The following is a 27700-nucleotide window of genomic DNA, read 5'->3' on the forward strand; positions in this document are numbered from 1 at the left end:
GAAGAATATAGAAAAGAATAGAGCCTTCCTCTATTGGGGGGCTTTGCCACTAGTTGCCACACTTGGCAGGTGGATTGACAACAGCAGTTAAACTTTGGTCATGTTTTAGGAGGAACGCTGTTGCTCATTCCTTGACCACTAAGTTTCCACATACGAGAAAGTCACACAGCCATTTTCTCTATTCATTTCCATACACTATTCTCATTATCAACCGACTTTAAAAAGTAGTATGTTCGTATTTTTACCACAGTTTGTTCTCTCGAAATGAGTATTACGCAATTTTCGGCGATTCTAGACTGATTTCTTGTTTTATACTAATTGTCTTAAGTAATTATATATCGCCGTTTGTGCCCTGGCATACAATGGACCAACCCTTTCCTTTCGAGAGCGAGGGATGGGCAGCAGCGTCTCTATTAAAACATCTCTAGAAGTCTAACTGCGGTTGCCAACCCGCCTGCCAAGCGTAGCAATTACTGACGAAACTCGCCTTATGGGGAAGGCTTATGTCCAGCAGTGGACAGGTAACGGCTGAAATAATAATAAATTATATGTCCTAGCTTTGTCGTCCGCATTCTTTGTGGGGCAAACTTTATTAATTCTCTATAAGTGAAAGTGCATTGTGTGCAACGGCACGAAGCTTTATATTAGCGCAGATGTGTACTAAGTATAACATCCTCTCACAGTTCGTATCGTGGTGAGAAAACAATACATTGTTCGGCCTCTAAAACAAAAGTGCCTAATTAAAACTATAAGTACAATAAACAATGACACGTTCGCAGACGAAACCTTATAATAACTCGATTCGGCAATGCGTTGATAAATCATAAATAGAGTAATCGTTTTGCAACAACTTATATCTACATATATGCTCAAACAAATTCCAGTGAAATAAAATATACATAGGTTTTATTTTTGTCAGTCATCAATTAAAAACATTGTACATAAAAAAAATTAGAGATAATTTAAACCACGTAGACGACGACTCCAAAGTGATACCTTTTCTATATTTCTACTAGTGTTTTTATATTTATTTACATATTAAAATTATAGTTCCTAAACATAACATCAAGAGATATAAGAATGGTATGCAAAAATTAAAAAAAAAAGAACTTTTTCTTTTTACAAATATTCTTCTTTCCAGCCATTACCACCATGACACTAAAACATGTTCATATTATTCTTAAACCTAATAATAACAAACGTGCAAAAAAAATTGAATATCAAATAAAAACTTTTTTGTTCCTTTTTGACAAAAGTTCAAATGTTATATAACATTCAGTCCGCCTTTTGTATTAAAGAATTTTGTAATGTAAATAGTAAAGAACAAAATAAATATAAGTGTACTAAGGAGCTAGTTATGAAGAAAACAATCGTCTCTTATCATCTCAGGTAATATGGTTGTAGTTTTATTCATGAGCCGCCCGTGACCCAGCCATGAACCGCGCTCATAAATAAGGGTACCTATTGAGTTCAAAACTATTCGGGTATCCCCGATTTTAAAAAGCGATTAAAGCAGGCGTAAATAATAACAATACAATATGACTCACGATAGTTATTATTCAATAATATGTCTGTTTTAAGTAATGTGGCTAGTTCTAAATAATATTTTACGAAGAAAAGTGGGACTATAATCGAAGAAAAATTCATATTTTTAAACACCGGAATAAAGCAGATTGATTGAAAACGCTCAGGTGAAGCGAATGAGCTCTCTATCGAGGATTTTCCAAGAGACTACAGCATGGGGTTCTTCAAAAAAGGAATAAAGAAGTTTCTTCAGGGTCGGCAACACACTCGTAATGCCCCTGGTATTGCAGTCGTGCAAACTACGGTAATCGCTTACCATCAGGTGGGCTGTATGCTGGTTTACCACTTTAGTGGTATAAAAAAAAAACAGACCTGTTAAAATCAGTTCAAAATTGTCAACGTAATCTCACAATAATAGCCGAAAAAAAAACTAAAACTTTATTCTGTTGGAAATTGCTAAAAATTACATACAATTATGTTTTACGTATTGCAAAATTGGATATGTACTACCTATCTACATTGATTCAAATATGAATGCGACTGTTGAGAATACAGATGTGTTTCCTGCATTCCGTTGGAGTATAACCAAGTATGTGGCAACCACTGCCTTGCGTCAACTTGCACTCGCCCGTCGTATCCTTCGATGGCACGACGAACGTGTCGAATTAACAGGCGATTCATTACATCGACGCTGGAAAGGTAAAATGTATTAAATACCATTTAGTCAATTTTAAGAATCCATTCTCCGGTGAGCCATGCCAGAGGTCTTTGTGTATAGAGAAAATGGCCTAGAAACGTTTGACACCAAAGAGCGTTGCCCCCATTCGAATAGTAGTAGTGAGTTTTACAGGAATGTAAAAAAAAAGAAATCAAAAGGCAAAATGAGTGATAATAGGTTATATAGTAAATGTCTGGTATAATGAAACAGTTTGTAGCTGTAAAAAACGATAAAATACTTTTGTATTTTTGATATGTTCTGTATCGTTTATCAGAAGAAGACTTTGACAAAAGTCGTTTGCTTGGGTATCTCTGTTCTATTCGTGTTTCTACCATGAAGCAGTTGTGTTTGCATGATTGTGTTTCGGTTTAAAGGGTGAAATATGGCAGTGAATTTACAGGATATAGAGGCATAACACCTTAGTCCTCAGGGATGGCAACGCATGGGGGATATCATGAGCGAAACAATACTCTGTTATGCCCATAGTACTGTTCATGTCTATAGGCGACGGTTACTACTTTTGATCAGGTGGACTGTCAGCTTGTTTGCAATTTTAAGTTGCATAAAAAAAATGTTAAAATATACAAATAAAAATTTGTAGAGTACATATAAAAAAAATCTGTGCTCGGCCATTTCGTGACTTGGTTAAATTACACTAACTTGCTTTGATTAATTTATTAATAAATACCATTCAACGTAGAAAAAAAGCAAAATTCAATGATAACTCAATATTAGCTAAGTTGGCGCTTAATACATTTTGCCTTCCCAACGTCGATATTACACCATGAATTATTGTCTTTTAATTACATACTATCCTAACGTCTCGATTGAAGCGAGAGGAATTATTAATAGCGGGGATGCTAGAACCATTATACCCTGACAAGTAAGTCGACTTTCACGTGACCACCTCTGGAATCCATTATTACGTATCGGGCCAACTACCTTACTTCGTGATCATCATTTCATCCTTCTCTAGTAGCTCGTCATACCGTTAGTATAAGCATACACCATTCCATCTTCACCCATTAAAAATTGCATTTTAATCTGTTAAATAATCGAGGTAGCTTTTATTTGTTTTTAAAAAGTATGACTTTAAATACATAAAGTCATTAAGTTCAGATATGATGCAATTATCCTATATGCCATAATAGTTAAAGAGTAGCTAACACATCGAATGTCAGAACAGTTCGGCGTGACTTTTGTTAGATTCTAAACTGTGCAATGCGCACGGCGCAATTAGTTTTTGTTATAATCATTCTCTTGTATGTACTACTTTTTATTATGATTTACCTACTGATGATTACGAATATTATTAGTCATCAAAAGTGAGACTTATTTATGTAATCTTAAAACATAATAAATCCGGGACAATTGAATGAATGAATGAATGAGTATACTTTATTTGCATTATACAATATAGGAAATAAGCAAGACAATTTACAAACACAACGATACAATTGTATAAGTACAGTAAGGTGGTCTTATTGCTGAGAGCAATCTTTTCAAGACAATCTTAAGGTAATGGACTAATTGTTGTACAAGTAGGAATGATAGTGCTTTATAATTAAAAAAGCATCTTTTGCAAATTAAAAATATATAAAAATTATATACATATATACATACACACATATACACACATATACATACATATACATACACATACATATATACACAACCACATACATATACATATCAATCAAACAAAATTGTTAAATCAATAAAAATATTTTTTTATTCAAGTTAACAAAATTATAAGCATTTTAGAATAGTCATTATTCTACCGGCGAGTTCGTAATGCAAATTTCAGCTGAGAAGAACGAGTTGTTGTTGCTTTTTTAAATAAAAGTGGAGTTATCATCATATCAGTCGTTAACTGTCCAGTGCTGAACATAGGCTTCCCGCATAAGGGGGTTTTGCCATTAGTTGCTACGCTTGGCAGAAGGGTTGGCTTTAGCTTCGGTGATAATTTAAGAGGGGCGCTACTACCCATCTCTTGACCATTAAGTTCCCATAGTCGCCTCTTACTATTACAAAAAAAAAAAAACAATGTTATCAATGAAAAAATAAAGTAAATTTTTTATGCAACTCAGAACTACTGTAAAAAAATTTGGTTGTCAACTTTTTTTTACTTTATAAAAAATATTTTTACAAAAATCTTAATCAATAATAGTTTTAATAAAAATGTGAACCCAATACGGGAAAAAATATTTTTGCTCAAAAAAAGAACCATTGGCGAAAGAATTGTTCGAAATAATGTATCATACCACACCATAATTATAATCACCATTAATATCCCACTTACTAGATTCGGGTCTTCTAATAAAATAACAAAATGTATGTATTTACTATTTTATATAGGGCTTTGTTTAAAATAATCCTTATCTTGAAGTGGCATCTTGTACTTTATTTCCGTATTCGCCTTTTACCACATCCAGGGTATAAAAAGGAGTGAGTAATGTATAGAGTCATACAATAGAATAAAGGAATATCTTTAGAGGTATATATATACATATGTATAACCAGATAAACTTTATATATACAGATATATATCCCGAAAACAAAATACAAAGAAAAAGAGAAATAATGTCCACAATTCCACACATACATGTGGCGAGACTTAAATTTACATATCAATTACAAAGGAGTTTCAATGAGTAACACATTGTATTCATACACTGTTCCCATAAAGCGCTTAAAATAGACACAAGCAAGCTTAATTGAACGAAGAATCTTTTTTGAAGTCAGTTCAAAAATACATACATGATCGTAGTCAGAGGTTATCGTTTAATAAGCAGGCGGGTGAGGACGCTCAACCCATTATACCTTAAAGAGCAGTCACACCTTACCAAGCATTTCATTTATCGTGCCATTGAGTTGTTATACGACCGTTGTTAACTCTAACCATAACTTTTTGACATGTACATGTAATATTGTCATAACTAAATGACAATATTTTTGTTATGATAGTTAATATCATAACAAAAATATTGTTTACAATTTATAAAAGTTTTTTTGAACCTTTTAAATGACTAACACTCATAATTTCTACGCCCACTTTGCAAATCTCGTAAATTATATGATAGAATTAATTCACCCACACTCGATTAAAAATGGAGTTGTTTTCAACCGACTTCAAAAAGAAGAAGCGTCTCATTTCGGTTGTATTTTTTATGTTTGTTACCTCCTAACTCTATCAGGTATAAATCGATTAAAAAATTCTTTCTTAACCTGTAAGGATATACTTATAGTTTGATTCTATAGAAGTTTTCTCGTCGTATTTACATTTTTCTAATGCAACTGGAAATGGTAAATATCTAACGGGCCGCCTGATGGAAAGTGGCGCCTATAAAAATGAACAGCACCATCGACATCACAGAATACACATTTACAACTTACTAGTAGCATAGTTTTTGATTTTGATTTATAAATCTTAACGACCGACGTGATGCAGCGGTAGTGACATTGATTTGCATAATGAGATCCGGGTTTGATTGCCAGGCACGACAATTTAGAATATGAATCTTTCTGAATTGACTCAGGGCTGGGTGTTTTCAGTTGTGCCCCCAGATGTCCATTGCCTAGTTCCTCATAACCAGGTCATAGGACATAGTATAAGGACCATACTCTAATATATGATGTTATGTATGATGTTGGTAGGTGTCATTTAATTTTTGTTATGTTTGTTTATACTTCATAATGGATATACTTCAATAAACAACAATTTTTACAATTCTTTTTTCTATAGTACGTAAGCTACATTTTCAGCGAGTAACATAGGCTGTACAATCATTATCTATCTACCCATGCGAAGCCAGGGCGGGTCGCTAGTATTATTATACATATTATCATCGACGGTTGTAGTAATCTATTTTTTTTTTCAATAAATTACATAATCTAGAATAAAATCAGAAATCAGTTGTTTGCGATCTCCTTTGTTTAGATTCTATTGCGTGTATTAATACTGGGAACACGTCGTGACATCCATAAAAATAGTATAATAATATATAAATTGTATACAAAGTATCGTTTACCTTTCCATTTTATAGATATGATCAAAATAAACACCACGCATGCACATCAATGGCGTGACTGCAATGTTAAATCGACACAAGTCGTGAAAGCGAATCTCTGATACAAATAAAATGGTAATAAATATCAACAAGTCACAAAACGCAGTGGAAAAGTAATAAAAAAATGTCAACACATTACATACTAATGCTTGCCATACGATTAAATAATTTCCAAACTTTAATCTATACGTAGTTGCTAAAAAATATCTATAAAAAACTCGCATTATTATTATTGTCTTAAACAATCTGGTTTTGTGTTCTAGGTTTATAATATATCCTAGGTCTTGTTCTATGTAAAACTTTTTTAACCCTAACTCTATTAAAATCAATGCAAAACAATTTTATATCTTTTTTTTTTTATATGCAACTTAGAATGACAAACAAGTTGACGCCCGTTTGATGGATAGTGATGACCGTCGTCTATAGACATGAACAGTAGCATAGGCAATATAGTGTATACTGATTCGTTTATGATACCTCCCATGCGTTGCTATTCCTGAGAACTAATATATCATATATCTATGTAAGGTATAGGTAGGTATAGGTAAACTACAAAAAAAGGTAAATCAACAAAATATTTATTAATTTAAGTATATAATTTACATCTATCTGTTTGTTACTTGATCGAATTTTAAAATGTACATGTAAACATATACATGAAAATAGCTGAATCATCATAAAATATATGCATGCATCACCATTCGTCCTATATTAATTGGCCAATAAAAACTACATGTTAGCATAGCATAAGAATTGTGATTTAGCAATCACAAAATTTGGGTTAAAACAATATGATTCGATCAACAAATATTTTGCCTACAAATATTTAAATGTGAATGTCATTTCACTTTATATTGACTACCTGTTTTACTCTTCGACTGACATTAAAATGAGGTTGTTAATTCGACTGCATTTCTCATTATTATTTATAGATTCGATATAGTTATTTTTTTTTTTTTTATTAGAGGACAATAGAAGGGTAACCCCACTTGCGCTAATAGTATAAGATGAAAAGACAGGTCAATTAGCCTATAATGATGAATACACTAGGAATTCAGCACTATGGTTTCCAGTAGAGACCACGTGCAGGTCGATCTGACGAGGGTATATTGCTAGCAATAGAACTGATAGTCCGCATTATTAATAATAATTCGATTACGTTAAAAGTTAGTCCGCTAAACCGATTTTTATTATTCTTTTTATTGTATTAAAAATAGCATTGCAAATATTCTATAAGAACGGCCCTTTCAAGTGCCGCGCACGTAAAAACAGGAATGGCCACGGGTGGTAGTGGCAGGGCAGCGTAGAAGGTCGACAACTGACACCACACCTGCCAACGCAGCTATTAACATTGAGAGGTGAGATAATGGATAAATTTGATAACTACGCCATTGGGAAGTGATTGTCGTTGCCGAAACCGTATACGGATTTATTTATATTTTTTTTATACCACAATATATGATAGTAAACAATCACTGCAGTCTATGAATGCCTGCAACACTAGGGGTGTCGTGAGCATTGCCGGCGCTGAAGAAACTTAATATACCGTTTTTGAAAAAAACTCTAGAGAAATCCTACATACTGTTAGGACACCATTGGTCAGAGTTATTGGATGTAGTAATACATCTAAATCTAAATCATCACAATCCCAAAAAGATGATTATTAATTAAGTTTGGAGTACAATGCAAAGAAATTAGAAAAAAAAATAGTAATGTGTCTATGGTGCAATGAATCTAATTCCTGAAAATCTGATGATTGACAGACGTTGAAACTATAATAGAAAATAAATCAAAAATAAAAGTTATCTGTCTATTGTTGAACTTAGATTTCTGCCATAGAATGCCATAAGGAACAGTCCTGACCCACTTGTAGCCACTGACTCCCTGCAATGCATTTGAAGTCGTTACTCCATATAGTAGGATATATGTCCTACATTGTATTTTAAATTAATATTTAAATAAAATACACTTAAAATATTTAAATTGATATTTTTAATAAATATAATGTTAAGGCTATTGAACATTTTAATAGAAAATTATTAATGTTATTAACAATCAAAATTCATTTTGTATTTTATATGATTCAAATATAATTATTTAACTCATATATGTTAAAATCAACATTAATAAAAATATTTTATATTATATAAAAATTATTTTTTTATATAAAAAATATTTTTAGCAATATAAGCAATTCAATCACCGGCTTCATTAAAACATTCATTGATCATCTGTTACAATTATGAATGAACGAGCGTCAGAGGGCGTGTGAAAGTGGAATCACCGCCATTGTCCTTTAACAATGGGTTAACTCAACTGGATCGCAGTGAAAGTTGTTCAGAAAGGTCTCTAATGCGTTGTAACTAGTAAATTTGGACCTTTCGACAATTTTGATACAATATAATTAACTGTCGTAAACAAATAATAAGTCCCTTTCAACCGTACTTAATAATAACTTAATAAACTTCTCAAGGTTGATTGGAAGAAATCCCTTTAATTGATAAGTCTGCCTGTGTACATTTTGGTATAACCCAATACCTATATTATAAGTGAATGCTAAAAGGATAGAAATAAATAAATAAATAATTAAAAATTTTGTCCGACAAAAAATCGATAATCAATTGTGACAAAATTAGTCATTTTAGTTTAAAAGTTAAACTACCAAATCGATTTTGATAAAATTTCTATGGAACCTATCGGCGAGTATATCCTTTCAGATAAAAAAGAATTCTGCAAATCGGTTTAGCACTGACGGAGTTATAAGGTAACAAATATAAAAAAAACAACCGAATTGAGAACTTCCTTATTTTTGAAGTCAGTTGAAAACCAAGTTTTAATAATAATAATAAATTTATTGCCATTCTTTACAAATATGGTACAGGATTTTTGAAACAAAAAAATTTAATCAATTAATTGTTTTTTTTTTTTATTTGTACTGCTATTAAACAACAACAGGTATGGTCAGGTCAATTATTCATTTGTTTAAATTTTCATTCATTTCTATTGAAATAATCTATACATACATACATACATATCTGTCACGCCTGTCTCCCATTAGGGTAGGCAGAAACAATGGAACGCCAAATGCTTCGATTCAAACAAACCTCTTTCGCTTCTTCCACATTCATCAATCTTTTCATACACGCTCGCCGGTTACGGGTACTTTTAATTTGGCCCTTCTTCAGCACGTCGCCTATTTGTTCAACATACGTCCGTCTAGGGCGGCCCCTACCGACATCTCCATTCATTCTTGCTCGATAAATCTCTTTCGTAATTCTTCTTTCATCCATCCTCTCCAAATGACCAACCCAACGCAACATTCCTTTAAATAATCTATACAAAGTCTTTAATATGGTAATAGCCTATACAAGCTCAAACAACATTTTATAATACTATTGACAGTTGAGTTACTTATATGTATTGTATTGTAACATCTTTATTGTACATAATTTATATTTATATCCCATATAGGGATCTCTTACAGTCAACTTTTGAAAAACTGGAAGAAAACTATAAAGTGTTCAAAGGTAAAAACTGTACAGCTAAGATAAAACTCGATAATACCTAGTCAAAATTAAACATATAATAGCTATTTATAATATAATTTATTATTTATCATATTATTTTTGCGCCAGATATATTTATACAAATCCTATAAATATTTTCTCTTGTTGACTAGAAGAAATCCCTTTAGGGGACAAGTCCGCCTGTGTACATTTTTGTTATAACCTAATATCTATATTAAAAATGTACAAAAGCATATAAATAGATAAATGGTATATGTTTAAATAGAATTTTATGAACTTACCATGTTTGTCTTTTCCAACGAATGTTATACATATACATATATATATTGGTAAAAAATGAACATAAGTTTTAAAAATAATATGTAATAAGTTTATACGAATGCTAAAGTTTGTTTGTTTGTTACCTCTTAACGCCTTAACGACTTAACCTATCACTGTGAAGTTTGATATACACGTACTATATAGAATGGAAAAGGGTAAAGACTACTTTTTATCTCTGTCAGTGAACATATCGCAGTCATGCGGACAAAGCCGCGAGAAAAAGCTAGTGTATTATAAAAGTTAAAATTATCATAAGTATGTAATATACTTTAAAAGTTAAAATTAACGTAACGGTTAAGGTATTAACAAGGTTTTGTACCGTAAGATTGGGAGCAGCTTTAATTACCACACGAAAATATATAATAACACATTTGTACTAAGTTTCGAATGATCATTAAATTTAATAAATAGCGCTTTTTAAAACGGTGTTCATTAGATAATAATAATAATAAATTCAATTATTGAAATTATGGAATGTTATTGTTTTTAATTATAACTGAAACTTTAAAAGTAAAACTTGTTCTGTAATTGTATGGCAGGTACTTCCATAAACGTATAGATAGATACCTACTTTTTTTAAATTTGACGGGGTCGAAGCAGGTATATACCAGTATCGTATGTTCATACTATAAAAAGTTATAAACAAATGTATAGTGCATTGTGAACCATTATGTTTGTAAATATTAAACGTTTTCAATAATATAACGTCATTTTGTCTTTACAGGTAAGCAGATTTGAATCATATATCTTCACTACACCAAGATTTAGTAAGTTTAAATCATTATTTCAGATTTTATTACGGTGTATATTTACTCTATTTATATCATAATACAAAAAAATATTAAAAGCCTGACTTTGATAAAGCGGGACTAAAGGACATTCAACCCAAAAATCTTGCCGTTCTAAAACTCACCGATAACGTTAATAAAATTTCATGAGTACCCAATTTGAGAGATTTTTGTTTATTAATTCAATTTTTTTAATGGATGATAATGGAATGGTAACCCTGCTGGCGCTAACGCTATACGCTGGCGGTGCACCAGTGGGAGATAATAGGTGAGAATGCAAAGGCAGGTCAGTTAGCCTATCGTGATGAATACATCTGTAATTCAGCACAATGGTTTCCAAGGGCACCACGTGGAGGTCGACCTGACAGAGTATATTTCTAGTAATGAGATTGGTAATTCGCATTACTATCAATCCCTTTCCCCCCCTAATTTCATATTTTCACCGGTCTTTTTTTGTGGAAACATGCTTATAATAATATTTTATTAAATTTATATGTTTATTACTTCTTAGTGCCTTAGGCTTAACCAATCATTATTATAGAGAAAGGAATTATTAGTAATGGGACCAACCTTATTTCCTTGGAAACCGTCGTGATTATTTTTTATTGAATTCGTTACAATGGACTAACTGATCTGCTTTCAACCTCACCTATTATCCCTCATTGGTGCCCCGTCGGCGTATACTGTAGCCATTCTATTATCTTCCAATCATTATGGTATTTGGTATTCATATACTACATGACATGGAGAAGGATACAGACTACTTTTTATCCCGGATAAAGTCGCGAGTAAAAACTAGTACAGGATAATTAACTAGTACAGAATAAAAACATTTATTTATTTATTTAACTTCTTACTGCACCAGAAACATAAAAATATACAATGACAATTGAACAATTCAAGTGAAATGCAGTAACATAAAATACATATTTAACATAAAACATTATAAGCTCTCATGACACAGTTAGGTAAAAACAAAAAAAAATCTATACATTCCAGTCATTTGGGAACAAGAACCAGACTTGGTTATTTAGATTGATCGTTATCAATTTGTTTCAACGTAACCGTTAGAACTGTTTACTGCTAACAAAATGCTGAGTAAGGCTGACACAGCAGCATGAAACTACTTGTATGGGAATGAGAAAGGGCATGCTACGATGGTTCGGGTATATAGATAGAATGACGCATAAAAGGACAGCGCAACCAATTAAAAATATATGAAAAGAGTTAGGTTGACCTATCACGAACAGATCAATTTTATTTGTTTCATTAAATCTGCTAAAATTGGTTGTATTTCTATTTTTATTGATATTATTGTTTTACTATATCAGAATGTATCGCTTAAAATTGTGTTCCACAAAAAATCTACTTGAATAATTAATTATTTTGATTTAAAAATCAAGTTATTTTGTTTACGAATCTAAATTGCTGAATCGATCGTGAAAATTACTACGGGACAAGTCTATAAGTATATACTTTGAGATAAAAAATAATTTTCCATGCTGGCTTAAAACTAACAAGCAAACATAAATACAGAATACCACCAAATAGAGAACTCTCCTTCTTTTTTTAAAATCAATTGGAAATTCAGTAAATTGCGGTTAATATTTTTTTTTTTCTTTCTAACGTCAATATTGTGATCGTTGATGAATAGAGACGGCAGTGTGTTTGTAGTCAACCTACGTCATTTATAACGATAAATAGCTACCTTCTATTACCGTGGAAATTTCGAGCATCCTTCTTCATTAATTGCATTCGAATCACAGCGGTGTATTTTTTTTTGTTGCGACTTAGAATGACAAACTAGCTGACGGACCACCTGATAGAAAGTGCTAACCGTCGCCTACAGCATATAGTATTATAATATTAGTAGCTATAGGCATGAACAGCACTATGGACATAACAGAGTATACTGTGTCGCCCATGGTAACCTTCATGTGTTGCCATTTCTGAAAACTAAGGTATTATGCCTCTGTACAATGTAATTTCCTTACCATATATAAAGAATATACTTATAGATTGTCCTATAGAAATTTTATTAAAAGTAGTTTAGTTTCTAAATCAATATATCTGGTTTTGCAACAAGCGAAATCGATTGTGCTTATGGAACAATCTTAATTTATCATCATATCAGCCTTTAACAGTCCACTGCTGGACATAATCCTTTCCCATAAAGGGTGTTTTGCTAATAGTTTTCACGCATGGCAGGCGGATTGGCAACCGCGTGATATTTAAAGAGAGACGCGCTGCCTATCCATCGACTATAAACCTTTGTCGCCTCTTACTACCCCTACGAAAGAAGTGGCCTATTCTATGCCGGGACCACACGGCGGATCTTAATTCACATTGATAATATTAAAAAAAATAACTATGTAACTGATAGCCTGATTTTAATTTAATAATTTACTTGTGCTCATGCGACGATCAGATTCGATTATCAACGTATCACTTGTAATGACTAGGTGATTACCAGTTTATAAATGCCACTATTATATTACAAGCACTACCTAAAACGCACCGCGGCGCCGACCGCCCGTTTGCGTCCCGTTATTTATATCGAATCAATAGTTAACTGTTAAACGTTATCACGACTGCCTTTTGTTATATTCGTGCTGGTCACCTTTTTGTTTCAGTCCTTTCTTCATACAAAACATCTAGTCTGGCGAATAAGGTCGCACGGTCAATTTGTTATCTAGAATATTCTCGGTTATGGCCATAATACTGTTCATATCTATAAACGACGGTTACCACTTTTCATCAGGTGAGCCGTCTGTTTGTTTTCCATTCTAAGTTGCATATAAAAATTAAGATTGTTTTTCAATAAAAATAGCCGACTTCACTTGTGGCAAAATCAGTTATGTTGATTTAAAACTAAACTACTGTACCAATTTTGGTAAAATTTCTTTGGGACCAATTTATAAATTTTTAGATATAAAAAAATTTTCCAAATCAGTTTACAACTAACGGAGTTACGAGGTAGGAAACAAAAAAAAAATTGACCCGAATTGAATAGAAACCTCCTTCTTTTTGAAATCTGTGGAAATTGCCAAGAGACGCAATTCTTGTATAGTCATTTACTCGTATTTATTTGTATTTTAACTGTATTCTTATATATTTGCTTTTATTTTGACTGTATTCACTATAAACGATTTTACGAATAAAGCTAATTTCCACTACCACACGGATAAAGCTGCGCGATTTGATTTTAACATTATAATTTTGATTTTTCATAAATTATTTCTAAAAGCTTGAACATATACGTATACGTATTGATCTTACTTTGAAGTACAAAAAATAATATATAGGCACTTACTTACTTATAATATAAAAAACAACTATCTTAAATTTTTACGAAAATAGAAATTACAACTACTAAGGAACCTACAGGGAAAATGCTTTCGATTAAAAAAAGACTCATTAAAATGTCTTTAGCGTAATTAAAATATAACGGAATATTCACACAAACAAAACGCAGTCAATTAAGATTTTTTTGAAAATATCTTTATTCCACTAAAACATACAATAATAATAATAATATATAGAAACAATGTAAGCAAAGGTGAACCTTTACCTTTTTAAAATCTTTTGAAAACAAATATTCAGAGTATTGGTGCGTAATTTACTCTATAAGCATATTCCAATTTTGAAATATCCTTGTAAATAACCTTTGAAACCTTCACATAAAGGACACGCAAGCCTTGAGCATTAAACGCTGGTTTGTTTACAACCCCCGAGCCTCCTGTGGCCTTACATCTCACTTAGTCTATTCAACTGGTATTGGACGTTTCAGGGTAACCATTTAAATACGTTTGACGGAATGATTCGCTTCCCAGATTGTGAGTGATTTTTCATATAATATTTTGTGCAGGGTTGCTAATACTAAATATTTGTTTTTATCATTAAATTGAAAGAGAAAGATCGAGTCAATTTATCTTTATTTGAAACCCACTGATAAACTTGCCATTTCTTTTAATGTATGAAAGTAGAATGGTAGTGTTACTATTTTATTGTCTGCTCTATTGATATATGGTATACACCAGTAAGAGATGATAAGTGAGAATGGAGTCAGCTCAGTTGGTCACCGTGACGAATATATCGAATATAATTCATGATTGTGTCTAAGGGAACCGTGTTGTAGTCGACCTGACAGAATATCAGTGGGGGTCGTAGTACTCACTATTATCAATACTTACATGTCAATTATAGTGGGCTTACCGATCGTGCGCCAAGTCGTGTCCAATATAAATACTTTAAGTCTTTTATAACTGTTAAAATAATATATGTAAATAAATATAAGTGGTATATAATAATACATGTAAACAAGCATAATGTTCAACATATAAAAATTTCAAAACATTTTTTAGCACTCTGTTAATATTGTTAACACCTTTCATGTATTTTATTCCAAATATTTACAATAGTTCTATGTAAATAATCCACTTATTGGTCAATGAAAGTAAATTACTAATAAAAATAAAATTACTCTGTACGTCAAATTTACAATCGGTGCCTACACATTACAATAATTGTAGATCTATTTTAAACCAGACAACCCTAAATTATGCAAATTACAACATTCCAGAAAATAACCGTTGTGGTAACCCTACTTATTAGTCAGAGGAAAGCAGGCCTTGGACTTACGTGGATTGCATTTCAACAGGTGAACGGCTACATAGCAAGCAAGATGGACCATCGATTCCACGTCCCGTTGGAAATAAATACCACGACAAAAAAGAATGGAAAATATAAGAGACCTCGTATTGAAACGGGTTAGAAAATATTTCGAACAATTTTATGTAAACAATATGATAACGAGAAAATATTTATAACATCATGTATAGACACTCAAGTTTTATTAAACAATTTCGTTATAACATGTTATAAAGAATTTATTGTAGTGATTCGATCATAAAACATATTAAATTTTATCCATTACATTCTTGGGAATTGTTGAGTTTCTTTCTTCTCAACTTGATTATATTTCCGTTTACATTTATCGAGTCGTTTATTAGTTGTTTCGACCGAATAAATTTTGTGATTTCGCATAAGCGTTGCTACTATTTAATATTCTTATGGCTTTTACTACTTATTTATGATTATTACCTTGTATTATTGGTATTTATAAATTGAAATATAAATTTCTATGATAGCAACATTTACAATTATGTTACAATTTATTTAATAAAATTCTCATAATTATGAGTAATAAACCATCTGACTAACAAACAACGCATAGTATAAAAAACCTATGAGTCTAAAAAGATATAAGTACCATGTTTATTTTTATATTTATGCAACGTGAAATAACAAACGAGCGAGTGTATATATTATTCGTAAGTGTAGAAGTATGAAGTTTTATAAAAAAGTTCCTTATTCATAAAGTAGATAAGAAATAAGAAACCGTTGTTTCGTAGGACAAAAAACAGGAATTGGGAATCGAAATTTGTGTTGAAGTTGCAGATTAAGAATATCATAACAATTATCACATAACTAGTTTAATAATAAAATTTTAAGTGTATATTTTAATTCTAATTACGTGTATTACATTATGCATAACTCTGTAATGAATTTTCTGCCGAGATTATCTTGGAAACTATAAAATGGATATTTTTTTTTTCAAAAAAGGCAAAACCAGACTTATTTTCAAAAGGTTTCCTGAGTATTGGCGACACATATATGACTCCTGGTATTGCAAGCGTCTATAGCTATGGTAACCCTTCATTATCAGATAAGCCGTATGCTTGTGTAGTAATAAAAAATATATTATAAAAGTTAATTGCACAAACATGTATAAGTCAAAGTAGCAATTATAGTGACAAACATAGCATTTCAATATTGTGCCTCAAGCACCTCCTTCCGATTGTATCTTGGAGCCTTTGATGGAGCTATAAAAATCAATGTGACTCGAATACTAATCATGTGGTAATTAACGAGCTATTGAACTTGCACGTGGTGCTCGTTCCGATGAGATGAGTTCATTGAAGTCTGTTAACATTCAAGGAATACGTTAATATTCTCATACTAAAATTTATATCTGAATCTGATTGAAGGAATACTTTTCTGTGATATCAAACTTATATTTATAAAGTGATAGTTCTTATTTACATAACAATCTACAGATATTTCAAGTAGAAAAAATGGTTACACAAAGTGGAAAAGTTACAAAATGGTAACCTAAACTTTAGAAAATTTAGATATAAAACATTTTATTGCTGTGAAAGGAGAAATTAATATCTATTCAAACGTAGCCCCCCCCCCCTCCCTCTCAATTATTATATTATAACTGTAATTGTATTTGAAAAAATATTAATCACCGAGTAAAAAAATATTTGTCTAAAATTTTAATTTTTCTGCTTCTAAAACATTTACTTTGTAATGCACAGCAATGTGTATAATACACAGAGATATTTATTAGCATAGACGTGTGAACAAGCTATTTAATTTTATTGTAGATTGCATTGTTTATCTACGAGTTAGAAAGATCATTTTGATCACGTTTTAACCTATTATCTATTCCTCCGATTATTTAACTACAAAGAAAATTTTTATTAGCATAGACACAAAAGAATGTGACATTCCCACGGCCTTTTCGTACAAACTCACGTACCGGCATAGCTGGCTTCAGTGTGAAAATATGCCGATGCATGGGCGCTTACTCGCCCGCAAATCTGTACAGTTATAGACAACAACACTACTATTTTGAACTCTATTATACAGTAATAGAAGTTGAATTAGGAATGGTAAATTGCATTTAAATGTTTGTCACTGTGTGACGTGAATTCTCATTGTATCACAATCATTACGCGCGCCGACTATCCTTGCGTCATTGGTTAAAAAGTATAAAACTTTCTAAGTGTCTGTCAAGTTGCGCACAACTTGATATGTCACAAGAAAAGATTCCGTTTCATGGCAATTTACCATTTATGTCCAACGAAACTGAAATACGATTAAACGAAGAGCACGCATGCGTGGAATGCGAAAGTGAATAAGTAGTATATTTCGGCACAAAAAGATATATTGCACTATTCATGCATGCGCATACGGCTGTTTACATAACTAATGTGTAGTCCTTGAATGTAAGGATGAAATTTTTACACTATTTTACTCGTACTCTCAATATTTTTCACTATTTAAATGTAATATATAATTATATATTTTTATTTTTTGGGAATACTAAAAATCTTTTAAAAGGTCGGCAACACACCTGCAATGCCGTAGGTGTTGTGGGTGATCATGGGCGGCGGTAGTCACTTGCCATCAGGTGAGCCGCATGCTCGTTTGCCCCCTGTATTGTAAAAAAAAAAAAAAAACTAAAAAAGATGAAGTTCGTAATAGGTGTGTATTTTTTGTATAGTATGTATATGGTATATTTTCTAAATACTAAACCGATATTGACTATCTTTTTTGCAATCGATAGTATCCAGTGTTGGTTCCGTTATATTAATTTAGTCGTTGAAGTTGCTGTTTTTTACGAAGCAAAATTTACTTGTATTAAATTTAAAATTTTCTATATATATTTTTTTATAACACAGAGACCAAACGAACATACTACTCACCTGATAGTAAGTGACTTCCACCGCGCATAGGCACCCGCAACACCAGAGGTATTGCAGGTATATTGCCGGCCTATTAAAAAGTAATAAGCTCTTTAATTTATTTAAAACAAAAGAAAAGAATAGTACTTATATTTTATTATATCTTAAAACTACATAATAAATATTATTCATTTATTTATTGTATAATCATTAATACATTGTCGTAGCGTCATATTCTAATATATAATCATAAACATTACCATGTTATCAGCAACATGCAACCCGTGCAATGTCAGCTGTTGTCGATCTGGGCCAACACGAGCACCAGTGTATACCTATACTTGTATACTAGATACAGAATAACCGGGCCAACACTCAAGCACTGTTTTCCAACACTGACACTCTATAATTGAGCAATTATATTCCTTGCAACATACTTTTACTTTGGTGTATCGTGTATTGCGATGTGTGTTCGAATTAATAGATGTCAAACGGGAATTTAATCTTAGTAAAGTTATGTATTCTCTTGGTAGTGAAATTGAAATATGAGTAGTGATATCTTAGTCGGATAACGCGATCCGGAATTTCCAATATCGAATCTCAGGTTAAAACTTTTCTTATTTTTTTTTTTATTCGTATTTGGAACTTGGATAATAGGTCATCTACTCTTTGCTTCCGATAACCTGTCAAACAGTCCTACAGTAAAACACATTAAAAGATATATAAAAAAAGCTGGCTAAAACACATAAAAAGGTCGCCGTACATAAATATAAATGGTAGTGATATTTAATTAAATGGAATCCTTAGTAAAATTATAAATGTGAAAGTGTGTTTCTTGTTTTGTTTGTTAACTCTTATCTCTTTAACTGCTTAACCAATAATCATGAAGTTTAATATACACATACTATATAGAACGAAGAAAGACATAGGTTACTTTTATTTAACAACGCCCTACGAACATATTTCGGTTATACGAAGTTGCAGAAAAAAGCTAATATTTTGTATAATTAAGTTATAATGGAACGGCACCAGATCAGATGTTTCTTTAGTGCATCGTAATCCTGTCATCATAAAATACTTATAACAAATATCTCAATACATATTTCTAGTCTTATGTAGACTAAACTTCTGTTTAGACGGTTATCGGATTACTTTTACAATCCATTCTCAGTGAAAGGTCATGTGTCGACCTTTCGTATTACCCTTCGATCATCATTAATGATCGAAGCATTTACCCATCTTATAAGCAGAATACTATTTTCGCCTTTCACCCGACACTTTTATGTCTTCACCAACATTATTATGATGCCATGAATCACTTTGTCATATGAGTTAATATGTATAATGCGATTATGTAGACAAACAAAAGATTTCAGTGACAAAACTGTTATGAATTTGCATTGGCATGCTTTTACATTAGTAAGTCCTCGTTTTGGATATTCGATAACTTTATTATTCGTTAAAAAAATCGTTCCCTAACTGCAGTCCACTACTCAGCCTAGTAATCGAATAATTGGATCAGTATTCGAATCTTGTATTCGTTTTCAATTGATTTTTAATAAATCGCCAATCATTTTATTACTTTTCCTTTAGTCATTAGGAGAAAAATGAATGAAACGATAAAAAAGAAACATAAACGCTTACGATAAATTGATTATAATAAGTATAAAATTATAAAACGAATACTTAAGATACTCGAATACTAGTCAAAAGACTCAAGTATTCGAATTCTGTATTCGAGAATCATGTATCCGAATTCTGTATAATAAGTACCTGTTGTACCTAGTACGTATTCGAGTCAGCTGGACTCGGCATATCACTGTTTACATCTCTACAGCATATTCGCAACAGCGGCCAACAATTGTAAAGATGTTCCAGTAAAATTCATATAAGTACTGAATGTTAACGTTGTGATAATTTGCAAACACGTTTACGTGATCAGGATGTAATCTGTAAGTGCATAGGATTGTTGGCATGTTGTTTTATGGTTGTGAACTCATTGCTACGAGATGGTTGTGCAAGGAATACTTGCACCGTTAAGGGAGTTTATATCGTAAAGTGGATTTAAAACTAAGAGATTACTGTTTGTTTATGGAGTTTTATGGGTATCTTAGCTCTTATCGCGATTAGACTTAACAAAAACCTAAATCTAGCAATATGCGTATTAATGGCGTAAACTATACTATATTACGTACTTCTTAATATTATATAAAAAAAGAAAAATGTTTAGTCGTGCAATATGAATTTAACAACTCAATTTTTAAAATTCCTAAGAAAAGTTTTAAAAAGTATTTTCGAACTTCGAAAGCAATATAAAATACATAAATAAATTTTTATCGGTCTGTTTATTGCCCAGACCTAAATTTTGACAGGTCAATCAATTAATGAAAAATTATAATTATAATAAATAAAATTATATATAATATAATGATTTATACTTATTCCAGACAAGTACTTCACTGACTTTGACTTAAGAGGCATTTTGTAGCAATTCTTTTTTAGATATTGCAAACAATATGTGGCATGTTTTAACACGTGTGATAAATAATCAGGCAATCGCTAGAACATCTTATTTAAAACTATTATTACTGTGTAAAAGACGTATAACCATATAATATATACTCGTAGTATCATAAATATGGTAGAAACAAATTCAAAAGTTATTTCGAAGCATTAGAAGTTATCATCATCATCATCATCATCATCATTTTCCTACCCTTATCCCAATTATTATTTGGGGTCGGCGTAGTTTTATTATATAAATACATTACATATTACAAAAAAGACTTGGCTTATAGTTTTACGACCGGCCACCTGCTTGACGTGAACCCTCTTTGGGAATGCATTTATTGATGGTTTCTGTCACCTACGGTATGGAGGAAAGGATTGAGGAAGAAAGGAAGGGAACGTTGGAAATGCGTGAAGGAAATTGGTAAATGAGAGGAATAAGGGACTTATGTGGGAAAGGAAAGGGGAGCGGTGGGGGTTACAAGTTAGCATAAAATTAAATAGATAATGACATCAAAAGAGTGATGAGATATTTATATCTCTATGCTCTTATATTTTGACAGTTTAATGTAAATGAGGTAAATAATTATTGAATAATAACTATCGTAAATCATACTATATAGTGATTGTTTATGTTGGCTTTACTCAGCGGGTCTACCATGAAATGTTTTCCGAAATTTCGGACTCAATTTCATGTTTTTGTTTATACCAAAATCGGACCAATAAATGGAGTTTAACATTTCGTTCGTCATACATCCTATCATAAAAATCCAAAGGAACAATATTTTAACATTTTTAATATTTCCAAACGGCTTGTATTATGCAATTTTAAAATCAAATTTTTCTTTCGTTTGGCTCCGAAATTTCGGAAAATATTTCATGCTAGACCCTCAGGTCTTTAAATGTGGGGATACTTGATTAGTTTCGAACTCAATAGAAGCATTATTCATGAGCGCGGTTTACGGCTGTATCGCGAGCAGCTCTACGTAACCAGCGCGCTAGAAGCTACCATGAAATAAAATTCCGAGTTTTCGGACTCAAGTTCGTATTTTCGTTCATACCAAAATCGGCCTAGAAAACTAAGTTTAACATTTGGCTTATTACAAATTATAACATAAAAGTCTAAAGGAACGAAATTTTAACATTTATAATATTTTTGAATTGTATATATTATGTATTTTTAACATCAAATTTGGGTTTCGTTCATCCCCGAAATTACGGAAAAAAAATCATGGTACGCTTTCTGGTTGCGTCGATTGTCGCCGCGCGCATGCCTTCGGTGGTAGTGGTAGTGGTAGTGAAACTAATTGTATAAATTGTATAAAGTAAAAATAATTATAAATCATGAATTACTAACTTATTGCCATCTATATAAAATTATATATCTCCAAATCTTTACACGAATTAATTCAATTACACTGACGCGTTTCCTTTGATAAAACCGTTTCCTTCCTGCCGCATAGTCTTATCAGCTCCGACTCCGTATTTATGTAACATTATGATCATTCAGAAAATAAAACGTGTTTGTCAATAAAGTAGTTGGTTATTATCATTGTTGTTATCATTTCATTTTACAACTACTAACAACGATTTAAATCTCAGGTGTTTGATTGTTTCCTGTTTGTCCGGATTTTCCAATCTGTTCTATTATGTATTCTATTTCAAATTTGTTAGGTGGTAGTTTTATAAGTCCGATTGTATGGTTTATACTATCGTTTTACTGGGCACATAGTCTAATGACTTTTAGACTTTTGTGTTGCAATATTAGTGATGGAAATTAACACGATCATTTAGATAAACTATGATAATTTTCCTGAGTTATTTCGACGTCTCGACTAGAACTATTGCTTATGGCACGAGTAGACTGATATAGTGGTGCCGTACCTTCGCTTTCGAGGCAGGAGTATTTTCTTCTAACCACTCATTGCCTCCATCATACAAACTGTATCCCTATAGTGAGGGTTTCTGCACACAAACACTGTCTTTATTTGATGCATTTACCAACTGCTTACTATAGTAAGGTAATGTTTTTTTTTTTGGATTACTGGATTCCAGGTCACGGAGAGTTCGAAACCTTTTTTGTTTCATAATTTCAATCGCTTAACATTCTTGAATAAAAACTTCATTCTGTGGAAATGGTTTGTGGATGGTGAAACTCGATTCAATGGTTAGTACTCACTTGCAGTAAATGTTCTGCAATCGCTAATTAGCTAGTTTAGCTATTTTTAATAGCTGTGATATGTTCTTTGACCCTTTCAGCTATTATCTGCATAGTCTGATCTATAATAAGTATAAATTACCACAATTCCAATTGATATTATAGAAACCTGGTGTTAGAAAATGCAGTACTTTTGCAATGGAGAGGGACAGACTGTTGTTATTTCCAGTATTAAAATAACCAAGATAAAATATAACTGATCATGAAATTCAAATAATGTTAAATCTTACTATGTTGATTACACTAAAACCGTAATGTGAGGACCGTTAGTTTGTACAAATTATTCACTAACAGGGATCTGTCTTAACTGTTCTCTACAGGACGACATAGTAACATATAATGGTATTACCTCAAAGCCGATTACGTTAGTAATTGGGTGAGTGACAAAAGGACTCTTATGTAATCCAATACGCATAACATAAAGACATTCGCCTTTTGTGGATACATATTATAATTATAACGTAATACTAACACTGTGTTGAGATATATCCGCTAAATTATTATATGAGTAAATAGACTAAAATTATACAGCGTATAGTCGTGGATAACTAATATAAATATATTAGGTATGGAATATTTTATAAGTAACATGTTTAATTTCATATGAAATAGGTACATGTCACATGCTACTTCCCCTCATATATTAGATACTGTTACAAATAGTGCTGAGTGAAAAAGCGTGTTAAGAACCTTTTAGTTACATCGTTCGTCATCATCATCCTTCAGATTTTTTTACTTTTTTTTTGACACAGCTTATTTTGGTCTTATTTTTTTTTATTAATGTTTAACCATAATACTTGTCATGTATTATTGCAATTTCGCAATGCCCGATCTGGTAATATTACTGCCCCGGACAAAAATAATATTTGTTATTCTTTTTAACGTTAAGCCGCCCCGAATTTTCCCGGATTACTCCCAAGGTTCTATCATAATGTTTTTTTTTTTTATTTTTTCACACAAATCTCCATCTTTTTACATCAACATTGTTTTAAAAATATTAGTCTATTCACTGTTGGCATTCATCGACTAAAAAAATCTTATCAACCCCGTTTCCGTCTTTCATGACAAATAATCGTTTAAAAAATATTCTATTATACAGGAAATTATCCGACAGTGATCTAGTTCAACTACATTTAAGAGTAACTAGCTAGTAAACTAGTTGCGTGTAAATAAAAAATCGGGTGTGTCGCGTAGAAAATTGTTAAGGTATAAATAGTAACTAAATCCAATTTAATCCTGTACTAGGAGCTTATCTTGTGGGCGCAGCCGGCGGTAGACGCTTGGAAAATTGAGAAAAATGGTGGTTGAAGCGTGTTAGCGTGGGCAAGGGGCGAGGAGGTTGGGGCATACATGCCGTGACGACATCTACAAACTCCGTGACGTAACGAATGGCGCGCCCCCGTCGCTCGCCGCCTCGTTGGACTCGTGCAACCTCAAGTGTTGACTACTTTTCAAGTTTCTTTAAAGTATTTTTTTTTTATTTTAATCTACTTCAAAAGAAGGCTGTTTTCATTTTGATTGTAGTTTTTATACGTTTGTTACCTTATAACTCCGTCAGATGTAAATCTTCTTCTTGTTCATCAGCTTTATTTTTATATACAGATTGGTCATATAGATTTTTTTAAAAGGTTGATTTATTAAGACTTTAAATGAAAAAAAAAATAGTTTTGCTGCAATTAAAGGCTGTTTTTTTTATGAAACATATTCTTAATTATTGTTAAAGAGTTTTCCAGTCAACAAACATAAAAGAAATCTTAATTTCAAATGTATAATATTAGTAATTACATTTGTTGAATTTGTTATATTGTGACTTTTTTTTTTTAAGTAGGCAGATTTTATATTTAATGACAGATAGGTATATAGATATAGCATTAATGTTTAATGTTCCTGCCTACCATTGGGGAAATAGGCGTGACAGATATGTATGTATAAATAGATAAACAAATACACACAATTTATTTGTATTAAAGGAATATACTTGTATAAGTATAAATAATATACCTATACAGAAAAATACTGTTTATCTAGGTATAACAAATAATCAACAGAAATAATTTATAATTCTGATATTATACAAGAATAATTTTCAATTTTGCATCCCAATTTACATTTTTCTACTCGAATATACTCAAGTGACATTTAAAAAATAATTTCACGCTACGAAACTCGTTACTGTGGTTACGTAAATGCATAGCCATAGATGAGTTCGCTAGCGCCTGTTGCGTTTCGATTTACGAGTATGTAGGCGTGTCGGGATGTTGGGAGATTGGGGTGTTTTTCGCAATTATGGGTAAAAATATATCTCTTAGAGAAGTTTTGGAAAGAAAAAAATATCGTGAACAAGTTTAGGTGCCTATTTTAATTTTTAGTTTTGATACTTGCAAATCGTAAATGCACCCGTGTAAATCATTATGTTTATATTGTATCCTATGTTTTAAGTTATAAAATAATATATCTGTCTAAAATTTATTCAAATACATTCGGTAGTTTTTACATTAATGGGAAACGAACTATCTATTCATGCATATTTACATTAACAAAAATAGTAGTAAATTGAACGACAAAAATATATGAAACTACGTATAATGTCATATACATGGTATCATGGGCGAAACAGTATACTCTGTTATGTCCATGGTTACAGCTCATGTCTATAGGCGACGGTTACCACTTTCCATCAGGTGGGCCGTCAGCTTGTTTGCCATTCTAAGTTGTATAAAAAAAAAAAAAAATTAAGATTATTTTCCGTCAGCTGTCCACAACCTAATCTTTAATAGTTGCAGCAATTATTTACTAAAAGATGAAAATAGGTCATATTCCGCCTTCAATGGCCGACAACACCTGCATTTCCTCTGATGTTGTGGATGCTCAAGAACACACCGTCAGATGACCCATACTTGTTTGCCATTTGTGTTATAAAAAATATCTTAATTTCTAGGTAAACCTGTAGGAAATCGTTCTCGGGAAAATAATATACAGTTTTGGGGAAAAATTAAATACACATCTGGCAACCCTGGCGCGTCGGTGTGTCGGTGTCAACTCGTTATCTGTGGACCGCGCAGCTGGAAAATTGGACGAGGGCAAAACAACCCACTCGTTTCTCAATGAAACGTGATATTGAAACACAATTCGTTTTGTATTACAATTACGCTACTGCTGAAGAGATTTTTTTAATTTTTATTATCTGTGCAATTAATGAGATAATTATGCAATTTTGTACACAATATAACAAAACCAAATAATTATACCAAGTGGATATGACAATATTTTATATTAATATAATAAAAGACAAAGTGAAGAGGTTGTAGTGTTAACATTATTATTTAACAAATTTAATAATATTTGAATATATGGAAAGTATTGACGATAACAACCCAAGAATACCTCACTGTCTTTCGAAGAAAAATATACAACCTTGCCAGTGGTTATTAAGTGGCCAGTGCTCAGGTAGCACAGAGTTCTATGTGTACTCTTTTTCTTGCTTGTCTTCACTAATGTCAAATTTTATCCCTAAATTAAATACAATAGAACTTAGTTTCGATCATGATACAATCGATTCAGCGCTCTGAATCCAAATTAACAGTAAAATAAAAATTGTATTAATTTTTTTTTTTTTTTTAGAAAATTAATAGTAACAATACTTACTCTATAGAATATTTTCAGAATGATTTAATATAATATATGTATATATAAGACGGGGTTTGCTATCAATAAGTAACTTTTGTAACATCAAAGCAAGCAGTTTAATAGTGAATAGTTTCCATATAAATTAAGGTTGCGGTGTCTGTTACTGTCTATAATAATAATAATATCTATTAATAAAGATATATTACTTTCCTTAACTATCAGTGGGAATGAAAAGATCTTATAACACAATTGATACCTTATATTCTTATTCTATTGCTGTAAGGAAATAATACAAATTTGGGGTTTCAATCACCTTTTTGATACCTACGAACGTAAATAAGTACTTAACACGTAAACGAATACATTTTGGTCCACAAAAAAATCGTGCATTCATAAACACACACACTAGTGAATGATGAGATATTTCGTAAATATATAGTCACAAAAAAAAAAACAAAACTGAGACTTAGAATCTGTGCTGAGAATTTATTTTTGCACGACCAGGTGAAACAATAGGTACTTATAGGTATACATTTTTGAATTGTCAAACTTTTTGTGACGAAGCGCGATAGTGCATCTATCCATTATTCATGTTCCACAATAATTTACAATTGAGCATAATATATCGAATATTACCATAATGAAGATCTGTTTGATCATCAGGCTTCAGTACATTGAACTGATAGTGTCATTGTCCCTTCTAATGTTTCTATTCTCAATGTATGTACTCATATTTGTACACATAAAACGTTTAAACACATATTCTAACATTTAAATACATTTTCAGAGACTTTAAAACTGTACCTTAGTATGTATATTACGTTATTTTTATCCTGGATATAGTAAGAGGCGATTAATAATAAA

At 31.7% G+C, this 27700-nt stretch overlaps 1 protein-coding gene and 2 long non-coding RNA genes across 3 annotated transcripts in view; 2 read left to right on the forward strand and 1 right to left on the reverse strand.

Moving 5' to 3' along the window:
* Positions 1-27700, forward strand: part of LOC113509089 (cyclic AMP response element-binding protein A) — a 144580-nt gene that overhangs the window by 68817 nt on the left and 48063 nt on the right. The window lies entirely within an intron of this gene.
* On the reverse strand, positions 1950-18566 carry LOC128200858 (uncharacterized). The gene is made up of 2 exons (XR_008252922.1): positions 18505-18566; positions 1950-2215 (listed from the first exon to the last, which is right to left on the reverse strand). It is a non-coding gene; the product is annotated as an uncharacterized LOC128200858 (long non-coding RNA).
* On the forward strand, positions 10934-25722 carry LOC128200857 (uncharacterized). Its single transcript, XR_008252921.1, has 3 exons — positions 10934-13709; positions 14739-14784; positions 15531-25722. It is a non-coding gene; the product is annotated as an uncharacterized LOC128200857 (long non-coding RNA).

The sequence above is a fragment of the Galleria mellonella genome, unplaced genomic scaffold, assembly GCF_026898425.1.
Source record: "Galleria mellonella isolate WM207_F2 unplaced genomic scaffold, CSIRO_AGI_GalMel_v1 utg300, whole genome shotgun sequence".
NCBI classification, from domain to species: domain Eukaryota; kingdom Metazoa; phylum Arthropoda; class Insecta; order Lepidoptera; family Pyralidae; genus Galleria; species Galleria mellonella.